Source organism: Meriones unguiculatus, chromosome 6, assembly GCF_030254825.1.
Source record: "Meriones unguiculatus strain TT.TT164.6M chromosome 6, Bangor_MerUng_6.1, whole genome shotgun sequence".
In the NCBI taxonomy this organism is placed as follows: domain Eukaryota; kingdom Metazoa; phylum Chordata; class Mammalia; order Rodentia; family Muridae; genus Meriones; species Meriones unguiculatus.
In genome coordinates, this window is record NC_083354.1 from 80,212,470 (window position 1) to 80,230,252 (window position 17,783).

The 17,783-nt window shown below is 40.5% G+C and overlaps 1 pseudogene; it reads right to left on the reverse strand.

Annotated features, from left to right (window-relative positions):
• The window catches only part of LOC110565498 (F-box only protein 34-like), an 80,572-nt pseudogene extending 71,120 nt beyond the window's left edge, over positions 1 to 9,452 (reverse strand).
• Positions 9,453 to 17,783: the final 8,331 nt, after the last annotated feature.

Below are 17,783 nucleotides of genomic sequence, written 5' to 3' on the forward strand. Positions count from 1 at the left end.
GCAACACTGTGTGTATCATCCCATAACTGATAGATTTTATAAAGCAGCGGCCGAGAAGAGGGGCAAGCCATGATCGAATGCTTGAGGAGACACTGATGAGACTTCAGAGAGCCCACGGATATGCCCACTGTATAAAACTACACGATATTTGTGTACTGCAGGCCGATATTGCTGCGATAAAACACCATAGCCAAAAGCAACCTGCGGAGGAAAGCAAGTAACTTGGGCTTATAACGCGTCGTGCAATCAGCCAGGGAAGTCATGGGAAGAACTCAGCAGAAACTGGAGGTGGGAACAGAGGAACAGCGCTACCATGGAGCAGTGCCGCTTCCTTGCTTTCTCTTCCTGGGCTTCTCAGCCTGCTTTATAAGAGTAGGCAGGACCACCATCCCGGGCACCTTATTTCTAAACAGCCTTCCTTTGCCATCACTGGATGCTATTTTTTAAACAATTGCTCTTTGGATTAGTCAAATTTGGGATCAGTGCTGATTACATCACTTCAAGTCAAATTTCATTCAGATAGAAACCGGCTTCGAAAGGTCAAGCTTGGGAATTGAGCACAAATATCAGGTGTTTCACAGCCCGCAGTCAATGTTTCTTTGATTGGAACTAAACATTCATGTTTTGATGCTAAAATGTCAACAAACACAATCAAAGAAATAGCATTCTTCTTAATTTCAGTCGTCCAACATGGCATTTTAAAGCACAGTGGGCAATGTTCCTAGGGTTTAATAGATGTGCTTGAGCAGATGGAGCCTAAAAAGACAAGCTGTGTTCTAGTTTATTTTCAATGCAGTACTGTTGTCTTGAGAACCAGTCATCCTATTGGAGTTCTAAAAACACCAGCAAATCAGAAATTCAGAGGACTGTGCCAGTATTAAGGCTTATTGTCAAACATTCCAAGGAAAGTGACTAGTTTAAAAACGAAACAATTCTTATGGAACTACTAATTTAGTTAATCAAAGGGATAATGGCTTTAGAAGGTAAATTATGCTCAAATGAGGTTCTTGTGTCATTCTAATCCTATAAATAGCTCCCAAAGCATGTCTACATTGATGGTACTATTACAATGGCAATGGCTTGGTATTTTGGGTTATCCAAAGTTATGATTCCAGCAAAGGAGAAACTAACTTCCTGGGGTAAGCTCACCTGAATCAGACGCTAAAGAAAAGCAGGTCAGAGCTTCTGTTCAGTTCTGAAGTCACATATCAAATACATAAATCTCCTTTGCCACCAACTGCTGGTGGTGTAAGGAATTATACTCTCTTAATTTCTATCATAAACTCTAGGCAGTCTCTCCTATGTGTTCTATGTATTTAACATTTTGGAAGTGGGGAGAAGAAGAACTACACAACTAATTGCTGCAGAACATGGGGGTGAAAACAGATAAGCCAATTTCTAAGTCTTCCCAGTTCCAGCTGCTTCTTTCGCCATGATCCAAGAAGGGTCCCAAGTATTCATATCTTTTTTCCTCTGCTTTTGCCTATGGTTATCATTTCTAAGAATCGGTGGATCTGAAGCAGATACCCTTTCATTTTTATTCAGATGTATGGTGAGATGACTTCTGCTTTTCGACATAAAAAAAAGTAATAATCAAATTTACTTTTTTGCCCTAAACAGCCAACACTGGCAGAATGTATGAGGCAACTATTGTCAGCATCAGTTCTCAGGCAGCTCAGAAGAGTGATCGCAGGGAAAGAAAACAAATGGAGTGACCTTCCTCTTGTTTTATCTCACTGCCAAGATGAAGCACTCAGCTAAAGTAAGGAGCTAGGGCAGAAGAGGAGGAGCGAGAACCGTGCAACACAGCAGCCCTTCCTCACCCTCTTCTTACGAAGAACAAAATATAGAACAGGAAACTCAGAATGTTCAGCTGAGGAAAAAAACAACCAAAATGAAAGTTTCCACACTAATGTCTTAAAGTGTAGGAGAAAGAATTTAACAGCAAATAAACAAACAAAAGCAGAGTTAAAAATCCAGAGACCACTAACACTAGAAGAGAAAACATCAAAATGAGATGTAAAGATAATTTACAAAATTCAGGAAATAACAAGAAATCAAAATTCACCTTTATAAAACGAAAAGGATAAGTCTGAAACCAAATTATTTTTAGATACACACACACACCAACAAACGCACAGAGCAGAATGTTTAGCATTTACAGAACATAACATCACATAACAGTAAAAGAACTGAAAAGAAAGTAGATGTCAAAATTTTAGTAAGTTGGCATAAAATAATCAAGAAGCCATTCTTTATGTAAGTTATTCATTTTAAGGAAAAAATGCATCAATTTTAGATATCACAGTAGAAAGTGAAAGTCACCTTCTATAAAGAAAAATAATAGCAGGTAGTTTGACATTTTCTTCAGCAAATAATTAGCAGTGTTCTAGAAAGAGAGATTCCCAAAGTAGTTCCAATTTGCTTTTTTATTTGCTTTTTAAATAGGGAAGAGGCTTCAGAAAGCATTGTATTAGAACTTTGTGGAAATTAGAAAGACTATAAATGGAGACCAATATATCTTATGTCAAAGTTTTAAAGATTTTTGTCTGTGTTTATGCGTGGTTTGCGTGTGTATGTATATGGGTGTATACATATACTTACATAGATATATATGTGTATATGTATATATGCACACATATACATACTTACATATATGTGTGTGTTTATATCTATCTATCTATCTATCTATCTATCTATCTATCTATCTATCTAGCACTTACAGAGTGAAAGATCTCCTCTCTTATCCTAAAGTTTCTTAAAAATCAGGAAATTTATATTTAAACTTAGAACACTTCAACTACATTAAATTCAAAGAAGGATCACGGAAGAACCCAGGAGTTTGTCATACGTCATACCATGGATGACATCATTTGTATACATTGAACTTATCACTCTACACATGCAAGCTCTGTTTCTAATTGTCCAGAAGAATTGTGCTAGCCTTAGGATGCCCCTTATATCTAGACACCTTTTCAAGGCTAGACTTGGAGACTGTACCTGTGTCAGTCCTTGAAACAGGGTCAAGGTTGTTTTCACAGACAATGTGCCATGGTCTAGGGTAGGCAAAGTGTGGTGCAGCAAAGAGGCAGAAACAGTAAGCCCCTTCAGAATTCCCTCTAGTGCAAAATACAGGAGCTTGGCATCACTGGAAGTATTTATAAATGCATGGACTGTGGGAACTATTATTCCAGGACAACACTGCAATATAACATAGTAAAAATGCATGGTGGCTATTGTTGTATCTATGTAAATATGGCATTTATATTGAATACTTGAGAGAAAAGATTATAAATCCTATAAACCATGTATTAGAAATATTATTTACTTAATATTAGTGATGGGAATTAAAAACTAAAAAAAATATGAGCATGATTATATTCTCATATTCAAAAGCAGGAGATCAATTAGTCTGCCTAAAAGAGAATCATATATTTGAAAATAAGTCATAATTAAACAATTTTTTGTTAATTAATTAATTTTACATTATATCCTAATCGGAGCTTCCCCTCCCTCCTTTCCTTCCAGTCCCTCACTCCCTTAACACTCCCTAATGCTTCCCTCTATTTCTCCTCTGAGAAAGGAAGCTCTCACATGGATATCAAACAGCCTTGCCATATCAAGTTGCAATAGGTCTAGCTGCATCTTCTTCTATTGAAGCTAGACAAGGCAGCCCAGTTAGGGGACCGATATCCAGAGGCAGGCAACAGAGTCAGAGACAGCCCCTGCTCCTGCCGTTAAGGGTCCCACAGAAGACCAAGCACACATCTGTTACATATGTGTAGGGGGCCTAGGTCCACCCCATGCATGCATCCCAACTCTGGTTGGTAGTTCAGTCTTTGTGATCCCCCATGAGACAAGGTTTGTTTATTCTGTAGGTTTCCTTGTGCTGTGTTTGACCTCTCTTGCTCCTTCAGTCCTTCCTCTTCCTCTTCCACAAGATTCCTGAACTCTGCTTAATTTTAGTTGTTGGTCTCTTCATCTGTTTCCATCAGTTGATGGGTGATTCCTCTCAGATGACAGTTATCCTAGCCCTTGATTGCAAGTAGAGCTGAATATTAATAATGTCAGGGGTGGTCTCCCTCATGGCATGGGTGTCAAATTGGGACAGTCACTGGTTGGTTCTTCCCTCAGTTTCTACTCCCTCTTTATCCCTGCACACCATGTAGGCAGGAAAAATTGTGGATTGAATGTTTTGTGGCTGGGTTCTTGTTCTTATTCCTTCATTGGAAACCTTACCTGGTGACAGGAGGTGGCTGTTTTAGGTTCTATATCCACTATTGCTTAGAGACTTAGTCACCATCATAGATTCCTGGGAGTTTTCATTGTCCTAGGTTTCTAGCTCACCCAGAGATGTCCCCCACAACGATTCCCATTCTCTCTCCCAGTTCTTTCTTCCTCTCTCTTTCCAGACCTTGATCCCTCCCTTTCCCACCCCCTCTCTCATCCAGTTGCTTCTCTCCATCCACCTCAGATGTGGAGCTTTGCTGGATTAGGCTGAAGTACGACATCTCTGGATAGCCATTTGTTTGCACTTGGTCTGTTATGGTGGACTCCCTCTTCTCAGTGGGGCTCAAAAAGTCACCCAACTTCTCTGATCTATATGATTTCAGGTCTTGTAAACAGTGTCACATAGCCCTCAGGGAAGATTACAGGCCAGACCCTTTCCTGATAAGAAAACCTGTTCAGCTAGCTATCTGTTCCAGGAGATACACACCTTATGCTAATATGCCTTAGTGCCTTGACTTTCCAAATGACCTTTGACTTTACCTGGAGATTTTGTCCTCATCTATAGGATGAGTAGATATTCTGTTTTCCTTCCTGTGATAGGACTCAGTGCTACTGCTCAAAAAATGAGGTAGTGCAGTACTGCAAGCAGATCAAGTATCCTTGACCCTGTAACCCCAGTGAATCAGATACATTCACCCTCAAACCCTTCCCCACCTCCCAAGGTATATAAATCCCTGAAAATAAAGATTGATGTGGCTTGCTCTCCTGCTCTCCCACAACTGTTTGGGACTCATCATTTAGTGGAAGAAAGAGCTCCTGAAGAAATCTGCTGACCTCCAGGATCTTCCAGCATTTACCTGCATGCAGAACTGCTTCTGCAGTTGCTGAAGTTGGCTCCATCCTGGTTAACTTGGTCCTGACTGTGGCTGAAGCATCCGCCAGGCCTGCATCTCACCAGACCTGCCTTGGGTTTCGGGCATCTGCCTGCCTCCTCTGCCATGTTGGCCAAGAACTAAGGCTTTGTTATCCTCATAGGCTTTGGAACGCTTACTGTCACAGCAGATCTCATTCTAAAAGAGCTAAACTGTAACAGTTAGTGGAAATTTCTACACCCAGACCTAGCACATGTGAGCCTCACTCTAAAGCATTCTAGCTGCTCCTGAGGGAAACAGAAACCTCTACCCCCATTCTCAATCTGGAAGGAAGCTCAGCTCTTCACCAGGCCCCTGATGAAATCCAGGGCCCCACCAAAATCCAGGCCTTTGCCCAACAGATAAGGGCCCCGGGATGTCTATTTTATTTCCCCTTGTCAGTGAGATTCAAGCATCCTCCCTTGGACCCTTTTTGTTACCTAGCTTTTTTGGGTCTGTGGATTGTGGTATAGTTATCTGCTAGCATATGGGCAGCCTGCCTCTAGGTTGCTTAGTAACCTGTGCCATAATATCTATAGAAACACAGATGTTTGTAAAGAGCAACCATGTCGACCACATAGCTTACAACCTGCCATATGACTATACCATCTTAAAATGACCACATGGTATGAAACAACAATTTAAAAACTTCTTAGTCATAGTTAAATCTCTGTTTATTTTCTCTCCTTTTACACTAAGGAAGCAACAAGTCTCATTTTAAATTGGTATGGATTTTCATATAAACTCAAAATTATATTTTTCATGCTATTTATATGATTCAACCCTGGTTCAAAATATTTTTATATGATGCTGAAATTTCAAGGTTATAAAGGTCTATTCAAATTATCAAGCTAATTTAAACTATGGGTCTAACTGCCTATGTCTTCACTAGTTCTGGATGAATGATTGAATACTGTTTCTCTTGTCACCAGCTGCCTGTGTTCTGGGTTCACCACTAGGCTTTCTGGCCAACAAATTTTGTATAATAAATTCAAATGTAATTTTAAATTTGATTTATAGTGTACTACTGTATTTCTAATTCCAAAACTCATAACTTGGGGTTACTAGGTAAAAGACTTTGCCTAGATACCCTTAAACTATATGGTATAATTCCAAAGATACTTTTACATTGATATATATTAATTTAGAGACACTCATTTGTTTACAATGTTAAAACTTGGTCACTATACTCTGTCTTCACTCTCAAAAGGGTTAAAATCACTGCCTTAGAAATGTGTTTATTCTTGTTTTCTGAATGTGGTAATATTATTAATCTACAATATAGCCTTAGACTTCAATAAGCTATGGAATTTTATAAACTAAATAATGCAAAAACAACAACAACCCTGCTATGCTCTCTCTTTATGCATTGTTTGTAGTTTTTAAGGCTCCAACAGGGATAGAACCTAAAGTCCTAGTCTTTGCTGATTAACAAATGCAAGTTAGTAGTCAATCATCTTGTAGATGATCAAGTCCTTTAATGTGTCCAAAATATAGTTATAGTCCTACAGATACAGACATGCTCTCACTGCCATCTTAACTATACGGTTGAGGATAGTTCATGAACTCCCATGCAGGAGCTGGTAAATATATATTTTAAAGTCTTTGAAGCCTGAGATGAGGTGGCCAAGTCTTTGTGACAGACTCAGCTATAGCCCAAAACTGTGCTCCAGCCCTTGGCTGTTGCCCTGAGGCGGTAGGCCTTCCTCCAGAGGAAACAAGAGGTTTGAGATGCCCCATCCCAAAGGAGTCCAGCCTAAGTCAGCTCTGCTAGGGACCTGTTTCAAATTCAGCCAGAAAGGACACTGGTCCTGTAGCTGCCTCAACAAGCCATCCCCTGCCTGCTGGCAGACTGGCCTCTGGAAGTCAAAAGGCTTTCAGGAGAGCTAGCCCTCTGTGCGCAGACACAGAAGCCTGGTCAGCACAAGCACCACAGACACTTTCAGCCTTTGAGTTCCTAGGCCTGGTGGAGAACTAAAGGTGTCCAGATTCAGCAACCTCCACTTGCCTCACTGAGCCCAGCACTGCAGGTCTGTTTGGACCTCACACTCTGGACTCACAGTCACACTGCCATTCTCTGTCATGGGAAGCTTCAGATGCCTTCTCAGTCTTCTTCATTTGCAGGGGACCAGTCCTTAAGTCTCACTCTTAGAGCTGCTACTGTCAGGTCTAGATACAGTCTACCTTGTTACCAGACTGAAAGAGCAGGTCTTCAGATGTAACCCTTTACCATTGCTTTATCTAAAGGACAGTGACTGCTTGCAGCATCTCACCTATGTGTCATGGTAAATAAAAAGAAAGAAAGGTCTAAGGACACACAGAGTTTAAGGTATGAAGGCCTAAGAAAGTATTTTAGCTGCATCACACTGTTGTGAGACTCTAATCTTGCATATATACCACAGGCAAACCAAGGAGACCAACACCAGAAGGCCTGCTAACGCTCCCATGCCTGCCCATTCCTTCAGATGATTCATGTCTGCAGCAATCCATGTTGATAATCCTGTGGCTAGTCCTGCGTCCACTCTGGTAGAATTTACTGTGACAATGGCCACTCTCAGCTGCTCCATCGTAGTATCGAATTCTCCAGTCCAATTACCTAAAATATAGCTCGACAATTGTTTAGACAGATTTGCAGCACAGGAAAAATTCTTATGTTGTATGCTAGTGACACAAAGTCCCGCATACTTTCATTGACAGCCAGGTTGAGCGATTTGCCATAGGGTATCAATTTGTTCCTGCAAGAGGTCAATCCTCTGATCATTCAGGCCTTTACAGCCATTGAAGCAGGACATTCTCCCCAAGCATGGTTGGATACCATAAAAAGCTAAAATGATACGCTCAGGATGCGAGGCTAAGCACTGCACTCAGGGTCAGCAGCTTTCGACCCAGAGAAGAGCATGTCTGATTGCATGCGGGTTGATGCCCCAAGTCCCGCCTCTGAGAAAAAGGTATCAGACGGGTCTGATGCTCTTTGGGTGGATGACACCTAAATGAACATCAGTACAAAGTTCCAATTTATTTCTAATATCAGAGATCAGACCTCTACTCTTGCCTGATGCATCTAAAACAAAAAGGGGGAACTGTAGAGAGCTGCGGAATGCTATGCCTTAAAGATGGAGCTGGTTTCCACCTTCCACCTTCCCAATGGTGAGTGCTCTCTGTCACGAACAATTCCACATTTGGCTAAGACTGAGGATCTGGCTTGCTTCCATGTAGGTGGACCTATCTGCATTGCCCACGTGGCACGCCTGGGTTGGCTACCCAGAGGCTATTTAAGCTGTGGGCTGGCTTTCCCCAGGGTCCGAGGATTGTTCAAGGTTCCTGAATAAACTGCATTGAAAAAAAAAAAAAAAAAAAGAAAGTATTTTAGTATCTAAGAAGTTGATTTAAAGTATCCTAAAATAAATTAAAAATGCTTCATGTTTTTTTTTCCTCCTGTTGTATTACCTGTCCAGAGCGTTGACATTAATCACTGGAGTTTATTAATCTAACTCTAAAAAACAAAGTTTTACTATACAATTTTAAGTTTCCTTTGCTTTGTCTTTTAAGTATAAACATAAAAGTTGTTCCTCATTGTGCTAAGTTTATACATTCAATCTTCTGGATAGAGGGAAGAAGACCTTCTTTCATGATGTGTACTCATGCTAAAATTTAAGATCAAGTCAGTTTTTGCTCTGCTCTACAGGAAGTGTCTGTCTTGCCTAAGGACACCCATGTTACAGTTTCACAGGTTTCAGAAAGATCTGTGAGGCTTCTGCCTTTCCTAAGCTCACCTCAATGAGTGTTCATGCTTTTAAACCAAGTTTTGTTTTATTTCTTCCAAGTCTCTGCTATGGTATATGTCTACTGACTTTTCTACAATGTGTATTTAACTGAAGATTACAATGATAATGCTAATGCTTCTAAAATGCTAACATGTCCAAAGTTTATCTTCCTTTGTAAAATTAAAAAGGATTTTTATAAGCTACAGGAAACCCACCTGAATCAAACTTTCAGGTCAGATGGAATCCAGATAAGTACTTCCAATCAACAGCCTAAGTTTCCAACCTGTTGCCTGTCTCAGAGGTGGGATTTCTCCCCTGGTTGGGACTCCCTTTTTCTGGCTACCAATCACTACATCCCTCTACCCAACACCGGCTGATTGGTGAGTCTTCCCTTCTGGTTGGCATAAATGCTTCCTGCCGCTCTCACCAACTTACATCCAAGCCCTTCATCTAGGACCTTCTCCCTGGGATGAGATTTCTCTACCAGCACAGTTTTGCCTATCTCTCCTCCACTTGAACGCTCAGAAGTCCTTGCTAGGTAAACCATGTCTGTCCTGGGAAACTATGCCCCGAGTCTCTGGCCAAGGCTGACCAGATGTTTGAACAGATTGTGTATTGACTAGAGTCAACCCTTGCCCTTGGGACACCTTAAACAGGTCACTGACTTCTACCTGCCTAATGGGAATAGTCCATTCACCCATCTCTCCAGGCTTCCCTCTGGGATGCTTTCCCTATGCCTAGTGCCCACTTCAAGGGCTTCCAGGCTTACTCACCTCTGCAAAGAAACTTGGCCTCAGTATCCCTTCGATGACAGATCTAACACAGAACCTTTTAAATTACTGCCAGGGATCGGGTAAACAGAGTTTCCCTATGCTCAAGGCTTTTCTCTTCTTCGCTCCAAATTTTGCCTCTCCCAAAAGTTTCAAATGCACATTTAAAACAATTTTTCCCTTAATCTCCTTATCTTTATATTCTGCTCATATATATGTTCCAATAGCCTGCCAGGTCCAGGTTTCCTACATCCAGGACAGTGCAAAAACAACTACCTACAAGTGCTCCAGTCTGCCCTTGAAGACCTGCACTTTCCCTCTCAGCTACAGAGGTTCTCACAGATGCTGGACAGCAGCAAAACAGCCCACTCTTCCCAGAGTTGGCCAGTATTTCAGCCTTTTGCCTGACTCCCCAAATTTAATGCCCCCATGTCAGTTGGAAGTAGCCCAAAAAGATTCTTCACCCATTATCCATTTATTATCAACAGAAGGTTGGAATCATGTGCTTTCATTCTGGGACAAACAGCTCCAGGTTCTCCCAGCATTCCTCAGTCCCTGCAGGGAACAGCTGGCATACCCTACCCTCTACCCTAAACTTCCCAGGGCATATGCTTTCCCTTCACCATATAATCTGGCCATTTTGGTGCTCTTACTCTTTCTCTTTCTCTGTCATGCTTGCATGGTGGCCAAGACCTGCCTACATTTCTATTTTCAGGCCTTGAGTAGTTTTATTCATTTCCTTTGCCTGTTTGATTATATTTCCCTATATTTCTTTAAGGGATTTATTAATTTCCTCTTTAATTGCCTCTATCATTTTCATAGGTTTGGCTTTTAAGGCCATTTTCTTGTACCTAAACTGTGTTAGGATATCTAGGGCTTGTTGTAGTAGCATAGCTGGGTTCTGGTGGTGGCACATTGTCTGGCTCTTGGTGAATGTATTCTTAAGCTGGCATTTACCCATCTGGTTGTTCCTGGCGCTGGTAGGCCTCCAGGAATGCAGGCAGAGTTGTGCCAGGAAATGGAGCACAGAGAAGCGAACGAAGTTTTCTGTGGTTGGGTATGTTGTAGGGGGACTTGGCAGGCACAGCATTGGGGAAGAGGGGGTGCACCTGGTTGTTCCCGATGCCAGCAAGCCTCCAGGAATGCAGGCAGAGCTGTGGGCCTGGAAATGCAGTACACAGTGGACAGGGAGCTGCTCATCGCTGCTTGCCCCAGGAGAACTAATTCGACACTTTTAACGTTGTTCCTTGGCTGCATTTCTTACACACAGAGAAAAAAGGAAATTATATATTAAACTTAAAACTATATAGTTAAGCCTGGTGTATTGATGAATGTTCGCAATTTAAGCATTTTGGATGTTGAATCAGGAAGATTGCTTCAAGGAGAGAGCAACTGGACTATAAAATGAGGTCTAGTACAGCTTAAAATAGGGTGTGGAACCCTATCATAAAAAGAAGTACTTAGCGGAAGAAGATCGTCTACCTCAGTGGGTGGAAGCACTTGACACCTGTCAATTTGAGTTTGATCCCTGCTACCCACATGATAGAAGGAGGGAACTGGCTCCTATAAATTATCCTCTGATCTTCACATGTGCGTCATAGAAAATGTGTCCCAACAGATGTACAAAAATATACAAGTCATTAATTTAATAAAATTTAAAAATATACATTTAAATCTGACTTAATTTTTCACTTTCACTTGTTTTTTTCTACCTAATACAGAAATTAAATTTGTTACTTTGTTTATTCTATCTTTCTACATATCTACTGGGCTAATTACCTAATCAAAAATCTAAGTGATAATTTCTTTTGCACATATGCATTCATTTATCTGTAATCGTCAAGATATATGTGAAATAATGACTTGTTTGTATACTTGCTCATGATTTTTTTGCCAAGTTCTTTGTATTTATTTCTTAATTTCATTGTATTATAGTGCAATTACATAAAATTTACAATATCAGTAGAGTCATTGTTTGATCCAGAGAAGCTTGCAAATTACTTATGCAAACTATTCTCTGGTGATGATGTTGTTAGCAGAGGTAGAAGACAGAGAAAAACAAAGAATGATAATGAGGGAAAGAAGAATGAGATTATTGACATAATTGTCAGGAGTTGCTATCAGGTGAAAGACTGGTCTTGAGTGCCATTGCTACAAACTAGACTAGACAATTTAAGCATCCCTGCTTAGAATATCAAATGAGACTCAGAGATTGAGGTCAAAGTGTAATAGTACCTGATGATCTTATGATTAGCTAGCTATCGTGTTTGAGAAGGAAAGCAGGACTCAGAAAACAAGCTGTCTTGTATTTCCCACCATCTCCACTGGAGCTCAGAAACAGAACATTTCAGGTGATGCAGGCATGGTGAGAAGCAGCTATACAGGAGAACTAAAGAAAATGGAACACTCACCACTCACACACACACACACACACACACATCCTCATAGGGCCTCTATTAAGCCTCTGAACACCATGGAACAGGCTCTAAGATATGCTTTGTAGATATTTTTTTTCTTTAATCTCTGTAAAGAGCAACCTGAAAATATATATCAACAGAAAGCCAGATGCTGAAGGTCCTGGAACACACTGAAAGTCAGCAGGCTCCTTGCTGATAGGGAATTGTAAGGAGCAAGACAGGAAATTAAACAAACAAACAAACAAATAAGCAACTAACTAACTAACTCAATCAATAAAAAAATACTTGGAATGACAAAGTTAGAGATAAAAAAGAATTAAACCAAAGACATTTGGGTTAAAACTCTGCAAAGAATGAGACTAGTGCCAAAACAGGTCAGTCTGAGAATCTCAAGCAATAACTTCATCTTTTTATATATATGCATCTGGCAGTTCAATTTTGAATTGAAATTTGGTTTCAGGAGGTGTTGATATTTTATGAAACATGTAGGATTCGACTGTGGAAACAGCCATTTTCAGCAATTTCATATTGCCTGACCTAATATTGATCTCCCTCTTCCTGCTTTCCCCTTGTTAGATAAATTTAGGTTCAAACTTTGTCCCTGCTGCATTTTTTTTCTGTGTGGTCTCTAAAAATCCTCTAAAGGATTTTCTTTCCCTACTAAGAGGGAGGAAAATAAGAATATCTGTGTCCTAGGGTTATGGTAAAGATCAAACAGTTGGTATTTATCAATGTTTAGCCTAAGAAAGATTAAATTGTACCTTTTATACCTAAATTATAGCTAAATGAATCATTGTATTACTCTCCTGTGTAAATTCCTCCCTACCTTCCAGTATCATTTAAATCTAGTCAAATTCTTTCACATGTCTTTTAATATAAACTTTCCCACCACTTTTGCTTATTTCACTAACTTCAGTTTTGCCTTTCCATAAATCTTACACGCTTTAAATATTATTTTTAAATTTTTTTTAATTATTATCATTTATTACAATTTATTCAATTTCTATCCTGGCTGGTCCCCCTCCTCTCCTCTCCTCCCAAACCCATCCTCCCTTTCTCTTCTCCCCTTATGCCCCTCCTTTAGTCAACTAATAGGTGAGGTCTTCCTTCCCTTCTATTTGACCCTAGCCTATCTATCAAGTCTCATCAGGACTGGTTGAGTTATCTTCCTCTGTGGCCTGGTAAGGCTACACCCCTCCCCCCCCCAAGGGGAAGTCATCAGAGAACCTGTTCATGCCAAAGAAAGCCCCTGGCTTCCCTTACTAGGAACTACCTACCTACAACTACCTACAAGTGCTCCAGTCTGCCCTTGAAGACTGAATAGACAGTCTTACTTGCAGACTGAGTCTATGGGCTACATCTGAGCCAGGGTTTTAGGTCCTCTCCATGAATTGTCCTTGGTTGGGGTATCAGTCTCTGCAGGTCCCCAAGGGCTCAGGGTTTTTTTTTGGGGGGGAGGGGGTGGCAGGGAGCTCTGTTGGTCTCCTTTTGGAGCTCCTGTCCCTTCCAGGCCTTTTTATTTCCCCTTTCTTTCAAATTCAATGTGAAGTTCTCCCATTTCTTAACAAGTCATGTTTGTCAGAGCTTGTTTGACTTGGAACAACATCTTCCCGTTTCTTAATTTTCCTGCCTCCATCTTACTCATAGATGACATTTCCTCATAGAATTATCTGGGACAGTCCCATGCTGATTGAGATGATGGAAGATATCTTATAGTAGATTGGATTTTGTCATTCAATTTGCTCACCATCTTTAATGATGTGTGTCATTCCCCTGACCCCTATGTGTGTGTGTGTGTCAGTCCCTATATCTTCCTTCTTCTATCTGTTACTCCCTTTCTCTGAGAGAGCATATCTAGATTAGTTCCTCAGTTTTGGAAAATACAAAGAAGAAAATAATCAAAATGTCTATGTCCGAAGATAAATATCAACTGAAAAATATGTCCTCCAGCTTGCCTTGTATACACCTCAATGTCTTTTAGAGTCACAAAATTCTGTAGAAAATACTGTGCCTCAAATTCTGTTTCATGACTTGTACCTCATCATTTCCATTCCATTTCTTGTGGTATGTGTGTGTGTGTATGTGTGTGTGTGTGTGTGTGTGTGTGTGTAGGTGTGTGTGTGTAAATGTGTGTGTTGGTGCACATGCTCATGCAGTCAAAGCCAGATGAGAGCCTTGTGTGTTCTGCTCTATTTTGTCTTACCTATTTCTTTGAGACAAAGCCTCTTACTAAACCCATGTTATCCTGGTAGTCAGCAAATCTGTGAGTCTCTTGTCTAAGTCCCTCATAACATGGGGATTACAAGCAGGGGGGCAGCCTTTTGATATGGGCTCTAAGGGATCCTAGCTCAAGTCCTCATGCCAGAACAGTAAGCACTCTTACTTGCTAAGCCATTTATCTAGCCCAGCCATTTCTTTATAGAGAACTATTATTTTGAAAATAGGAATACAGTTTGTGGCTCTGAACCATGAGGTCAAACTCATGCTGCCTATGTGTAAAACAGAGTGATAGGTGCCAGCACAGTGAAACAGACCACATCCTTTCATGGATGCTCCTATTAGATGGTTTCCATGGTTCTTAATTTTTATCTCACCTTCCAATCATTGTCCTTTCAGATTCTCTCCACACAGTCCTTAACGCCATTTAGCCTGTTAAGTGCACAGCCATGCTGAATATTTGGTATCAGCTCTGACAACAGGCTACTACATTCTTAGGAAGGAGGCTTAAGCATACTTACTTGGTGCAAATCACTTCCATTCTTATTCTTGACTGCAAAATTATTAGGCTAGCAATAAGAGTGTGGTGTTTTTTGTTGCTGTTGTTTTTGCTTTTTGATACATTTTGCCAGATTTGTAAGCGAATAGCTTACCTGATAGATTGTTTTGTGATTAATTAGTTAATAAGAATTATTTACAAGTTGAATTTTTTCTGATAGATTTTTCAAGAAATGTTACACAGTTTATTCTGAAATTCTAATTTTGTTCATATTGCAATTTTTAGTCTTTTCCTGTTTGTTGGCAGTATCTTTATACTTATATTATTGTAGAAGATCTGTTAATACTATCAAAGGTCTTATTGTTAGTATTTAGGCAGCCTGCTTCTGGGTTGCCTAGTAATCTATGATGTCATCATGTGTCACCAGCCAGGTAGCCACACCTGGCAGGCATGGTTAAGTTGCTCCAGAGAAGGATCAGCCTGCCACTTTGTGGCTCTCTTGCCCTCTTACTCTCTTGCTCTTCTGCTTTCTCCCCTTTCTCTGTCAGGGCGCCCCCTTACTTTCCTCCTATTATGTCTCACTCTCTCCTTCATCTCCATCTAATAATACTCTTTAATATAAAATCTGTGCACATCATCATTTCATTGGTTCTAACACTTATGATATTCAGAAATAATCTATACTGTCAGGTCAAGTTTATAAATTTTATTTACATCTTTTATGTACATAAAATTTTAGTGTTTTGAAAGATTAAAATGAAGGCCATAGTTTATCTACATACCAAAGCCAATTACCCATTAATTGCCAACATTTAATATTTTTTAATTTCCATGAATTGTGAACTATAACTATGACTAGAACATGCATCATTAATTTACTTTATGTGGACATTGGCCTCTTAAGTGTTCGACAAACAGAATACAATCCATATAACTACAGAAGTTACGTATAGAGAAAGGGACTAGGGGGAAAGTGGAAGGACTAGGGAGGATTCCTGCTAGGAAGAAGAAACAGAATTTTGTGATGGGAGATGATTGGGATGAGAGGGAACTGAAACGGGAGAATTAAATGAGGAGGCTGGAGTGTAGGCTTAGCTTTTTCAAACACTATTTTATTTAAAATTCTTTTTTTTTGTTTTATTTTTTATTTTTATTGTTAGTTACATTTTTTTTTCAATGCAGTTTATTCAGAAACCTTGAACAATCCTCGGACCCTGGGGAAAGCCAGCCCACAGCTTAAATAGCCTCTGGGTAGCCAACCCAGGCGTGCCACGTGGGCAATGCAGATAGGTCCACCTACATGGAAGCAAGCCAGATCCTCAGTCTTAGCCAAATGTGGAATTGTTCGTGACAGAGAGCACTCACCATTGGGAAGGTGGAAGGCGGAAACCAGCTCCATCTTTAAGGCATAGCATTCCGCAGCTCTCTACAGTTCCCCCTTTTTGTTTTAGATGCATCAGGCAAGAGTAGAGGTCTGATCTCTGATATTAGAAATAAATTGGGACTTTGTACCGATGTTCGTTTGGGTGTCATCCACCCAAAGAGCATCAGACCCGTCAGATACCTTTTTCTCAGAGGCGGGACCTGGGGCATTTAAAATTCTTAAGTGTCTCTATCTCCCTTCCCATACTGGACCTTAGGTAGGAGATTAGGGAAAAAGACTGTAGACCTCTTTTAGCTACTTCCTGCTTATTAGGATCCTTGGGTTCTTTGGGGGATACACCATTCTCAGTCATCAGGATATCAGCAGTCAGTGAAACAGAAAAACAGCAAACCACAGCAGCAGCAAACACAAATCAGCAAACAACAGCAACCAAAACAAAAGGGACCAGACTCCATCCAAACAGCAGGAGTCAGTCCTAGCAGAAAAGCAACACAGAAAATTTCTCAAGCATTTCTCTCTGTGAAAACCACAAAAATGAGCTGAACCATTTCAAATCATAGAGATGCAAAAAGCATTGTCTCACTCTCTGTGGGCTTCCATTTATCCCTTCTCAGAGCCCACTCGAGGATGTTTTCCAGCGAGTAAAACACAGGCCCAGCTGGGGTGGTTTTCAGAGAGGTGGGGAAAGGGAGACATTCAAACATCTCACACTTGGAACCCAAGCAAAAAACATGTTTACATGACACAACTGAATTTCCAAAGAAGCCAGAAACCTCCACTGCAGGGAAAGAAGAGCGAAGGTGAGTGAGGGAATACTGGAGAGTGTCTGCTAAAACAAGGACTATATAACGGGTTGAATGGCAGCATAACACAGTAGAAGCTTCCTAAAATATATGAATGTATGAAGGTGATATAAATGGAATCTCCAAATAACAGGGCAGACATCTGGATGTCTCTCAACACCAAATGAAATTTCCAGTTCTGAGAATGGGTTCATCTAATTGTGCCGTTGGACAAAGGAGACCCAAAGGAACCCCCAATCAACCAAGCCTATTGGCAGAGCTTTTGGTTATGCTTTATAAAATGATGGTAAGACCATATTGCTGAAGACAATACCCTTACAACTCATTGAACATGGATAAGCTGAGCTGGTGACTGCCTAGAGCCTTTGCTCTTACTGAACAGTGTTCATGGTACTGGAAGATATTCTTTGTTGTATCAAAGGAGAAAAGTAAACACCAAACCGGCTACAACCTTCAGACTACAATGGTGACCCACAGGCAAGATGCTCTTGTGCACTGGTTTGGAACCTTCCCAGGGCTCTGACTCTTTGATACAGCTCCTCATGTTGTGGTGACCCCACAACCATAAAGTTATTTTCATTGCTGCTTCATGACAGTAGTTTTGTAATGTGAATATTTTTGGAGATGGATGTTTGACAAAGGAGTTGTAACCCAGAGATTGAGAGTCACTGCTCTAGAACAACAGTGTTACAAGGCTTGTGGGACTAACAAGCCAACATCAACTGGATTCAACACCTACTACACAAAATGGAACCCGTCCCCAACAATGTTTGGGTGGCCAAGAACCT